This window comes from Phyllobates terribilis, unplaced genomic scaffold (genome assembly GCF_046119375.1).
Source record: "Phyllobates terribilis strain yellow unplaced genomic scaffold, ASM4611937v1 Scaffold_20__1_contigs__length_20440879, whole genome shotgun sequence".
NCBI classification, from domain to species: Eukaryota; Metazoa; Chordata; class Amphibia; order Anura; family Dendrobatidae; genus Phyllobates; species Phyllobates terribilis.
The window spans coordinates 838585-843425 of record NW_027362780.1 but is presented as its reverse complement, the minus strand read 5'-3'; positions in this window follow the sequence as shown (position 1 = coordinate 843425).

The window sequence follows — 4841 nt, the reverse complement described above, 5'->3', positions numbered from 1 at the left end:
TCTATGCTTTATTAAATTGTATTTATGTTGTTTTATCCTATGCTTTATTAAATTGCATTTATGTTTTTTTATCCTGTGCTTTATTAAATTGTATTTATTTGGTTTTATTCTATGCTTTATTAAATTGTATTTATGTTGTTTTATCCTATGCTTTATTAAATTGTATTTATGTTGTTTTAACCTATGCCTTATTAAATTGTATTTATGTTGTTTTGTCCTATGCTTTATTAAATTGTATTTATGTTGTTTTAACCTATGCTTTATTAAATTGTATTTATGTTGTTTTAACCTATGCTTTATTAAATTATATTTATGCTGTTTTATCCTATGCTTTATTAAATTGTATTTATGTTGTTTTATCCTATGCTTTATTAAATTGTATTTATGTTGTTTTATCCTATGCTTTATTAAATTGTATTTATGTTGTTTTATCCTATGCTTTATTAAATTGTATTTATGTTGTTTTATCCTATGCTTTATTAAATTTTATTTATGTTGTTTTATCCTATGCTTTATTACATTTTATTTATGTTGTTTTATCCTATGCTTTATTAAATTGTATTTATGTTGTTTTATCCTATGCTTTATAAATTGTATTTATGTTGTTTTATCCTATGCTTTATTAAATTGTATTTATGTTGTTTATCCTATGCTTTATTAAATTGTATTTATGTTGTTTTAACCTATGCTTTATTAAATTGTATTCATGTTGTTTTATCTTATGCTTTACTAAATTATATTCATGTTGTTTTATCTTATGCTTTATTAAATTGTATTTATGTTGTTTTAACATATGCTTTATTAAATTGTATTTATGTTGTTTTATCCTATGCTTTATTAAATTGTATTTATGTTATTTTATCCTGTGCTTTATTAAATTGTATATATGTGGTTTTATCCTATGCATTATTAAATAGTATTTATGTTGTTTTATCCTCTGCTTTATTAATTTGTATTTATGTTTTTTTATCCTATGCTTTATAAAATTGTATTTATGTTGTTTTATCCTATGCTTTATTAAATTGTATTTATGTTGTTTTAACCTATGATTTATTAAATTGTATTCATGTTGTTTTATCTTATGCTTTACTAAATTATATTCATGTTGTTTTATCTTATGCTTTATTAAATTGTATTTATGTTGTTTTAACATATGCTTTATTAAATTGTATTTATGTTGTTTTAACCTATGCTTTACTAAATTGTATTTATGTTGTTTTATCCTATGCTTTATTAAATTGAATTTATGTTGTTTTATACTATGCTTTATTAAATTGTATTTATGTTGTTTTAACCTATGCTTTATTAAATTGTATTTATGTTGTTTTATCCTATGTTTTATTAAATTGCATTTATGTTTTTTTATCCTGTGCTTTATTAAATTGTATTTATTTGGTTTTATTCTATGCTTTATTAAATTGTATTTATGTTGTTTTAACCTATGCTTTATTAAATTGTATTCATGTTGTTTTATCTTATTCTTTACTAAATTATATTCATGTTGTTTTATCTTATGCTTTATTAAATTGTATTTATGTTGTTTTAACATATGCTTTATTAAATTGTATTTATGTTGTTTTATCCTATGCTTTACTAAATTGTATTTATGTTGTTTTATCCTATGCTTTATTAAATTGAATTTATGTTGTTTTATACTATGCTTTATTAAATTGTATTTATGTTGTTTTAACCTATGCTTTATTAAATTGTATTTATGTTGTTTTAACCTATGCTTTATTAAATTGTATTTATGTTGTTTTGTCCTATGCTTTATTAAATTGTATTTATATTGTTTTAGCCTATGCTTTATTAAATTGTATTTATGTTGTTTTAACCTATGCTTTATTAAATTGTATTTATGTTGTTTTATCCTATGCTTTATTAAATTGTATTTATGTTGTTTTATCCTATGCTTTAATAAATTGTATTTATGTTGTTTTATCCTATGCTTTATTAAATTGTATTTATGTTGTTTTATCCTAAGCTTTATTAAATTTTATTTATGTTGTTTTATCCTATGCTTTATTAAATTGTATTTATGTTGTTTTATCCTATGCTTTATTAAATTGTATTTATGTTGTTTTAACCTATGCTTTATTAAATTGTATTTATGTTGTTTTATCCTATGCTTTATTAAATTGTATTGATGTTGTTATATCCTATGCTTTATTAACTTGTATTTATGTTGTTTCATCCTATGCTTTATTAAATTGTATTTATGTTGTTTTGTCCTATGCTTTATTATATTGTATTTATGTTGTTTTATCCTATGCTTCATTAAACTGTATTTATGTTGTTTTATCCTATGCTTTATTAAATTGTATTTATGTTGTTTTGTCCTATACTTTATTAAATTGTATTTATGTTGCTTATCCTATGCTTTATTAAATTGGATTTATGTTGTTTTATCCTATGCTTTATTAAATTGGATTTATGTTGTTTTATCCTATGCTTTATTAAATTGGATTTATGTTGTTTTAACCTATGATTTATTAAATTGTATTCATGTTGTTTTATCTTATGCTTTACTAAATTATATTCATGTTGTTTTATCTTATGCTTTATTAAATTGTATTTATGTTGTTTTAACATATGCTTTATTAAATTGTATTTATGTTATTTTATCCTGTGCTTTATTAAATTGTATATATGTGGTTTTATCCTATGCATTATTAAATAGTATTTATGTTGTTTTATCCTCTGCATTATTAAATTGTATTTATGTTTTTTTATCCTATGCTTTATAAAATTGTATTTATGTTGTTTTATCCTATGCTTTATTAAATTGTATTTATGTTGTTTTATCCTATGCTTTATTAAATTGTATTTATGTTGTTTTATCCTATGCTTTATTAAATTGTATTTATGTTGTTTTAACCTATGCTTTATTAAATTGTATTTATGTTTTTTTGTCCTATGCTTTATTAAATTGTATTTATATTGTTTTAGCCTATGCTTTATTAAATTGTATTTATGTTGTTTTAACCTATGCTTTATTAAATTGTATTTATGTTGTTTTATCCTATGCTTTATTAAATTGTATTTATGTTGTTTTATCCTATGCTTTAATAAATTGTATTTATGTTGTTTTATCCTATGCTTTATTAAATTGTATTTATGTTGTTTTATCCTAAGCTTTATTAAATTTTATTTATGTTGTTTTATCCTATGCTTTATTAAATTGTATTTATGTTGTTTTATCCTATGCTTTATTAAATTGTATTTATGTTGTTTTAACCTATGCTTTATTAAATTGTATTTATGTTGTTTTATCCTATGCTTTATTAAATTGTATTGATGTTGTTATATCCTATGCTTTATTAACTTGTATTTATGTTGTTTCATCCTATGCTTTATTAAATTGTATTTATGTTGTTTTGTCCTATGCTTTGTTAAATTGTATTTATGTTGTTTTATCCTATGCTTCATTAAACTGTATTTATGTTGTTTTATCCTATGCTTTATTAAATTGTATTTATGATGTTTTGTCCTATACTTTATTAAATTGTATTTATGTTGCTTATCCTATGCTTTATTAAATTGGATTTATGTTGTTTTATCCTATGCTTTATTAAATTGTATTTATGTTGTTTTATCCTATGCTTTATTAAATTGTATTTATGTTGTTTTAACCTATGATTTATTAAATTGTATTCATGTTGTTTTAACCTATGCTTTACTAAATTTTATTTATGTTGTTTTATCCTATGCTTTATTAAATTGAATTTATGTTGTTTTATACTATGCTTTATTAAATTGTATTTATGTTGTTTTAACCTATGCTTTATTAAATTGTATTTATGTTGTTTTATCCTATGCTTTATTAAATTGTATTTATGTTGTTTTAACCTATGCTTTATTAAATTGTATTTATGTTGTTTTATCCTATGCTTTATTAAATTGTATTTATGTTGTTTTATCCTATGCTTTATTAAATTGTATTTATGTTGTTTTATCCTATGCTTTATTAAATTGTATTTATGTTGTTTTGTCCTATGCTTTATTAAATTGTATTTATGTTGTTTATCCTATGCTTTATTGAATTGTATTTATGTTGTTTTATCCTATGCTTTATTAAATTGTATTTATGTTGTTTTGTCCTATGCTTTATTAAATTGTATTTATGTGGTTTTATCCTATGTTTTATTAAATTGTATTTCTTTGGTTTTATCCTATGCTTTATTAAATTGTATTTATGTTGTTTTAACCTATGCTTTATTAAATTGTATTTATGTTGTTTTGTCCTATGCTTTATTAAATTGAATTTATGTTGTTTTAACCTATGCTTTATTAAATTGTATTTATGTTGTTTTATCCTATGCTTTATTAAATTGTATTTATGTTGTTTTAACCTATGCTTTATTAAATTGTATTTATGTTGTTTTATCCTATGCTTTATTAAATTGTATTTATGTTGTTTTATCCTATGCTTTATTAAATTGTATTTATGTTGTTTTATCCTATGCTTTATTAAATTGTATTTATGTTTTTTTATCCTGTGCTTTATTAAATTGTATTTATTTGGTTTTATTCTATGCTTTATTAAATTGTATTTATGTTGTTTTATCCTATGCTTTATTAAATTGCATTTATGTTTTTTTATCCTGTGCTTTATTAAATTGTATTTATTTGGTTTTATTCTATGCTTTATTAAATTGTATTTATGTTGTTTTATCCTATGCTTTATTAAATTGTATTTATGTTGTTTTAACCTATGCCTTATTAAATTGTATTTATGTTGTTTTGTCCTATGCTTTATTAAATTGTATTTATGTTGTTTTAACCTATGCTTTATTAAATTGTATTTATGTTGTTTTAACCTATGCTTTATTAAATTGTAT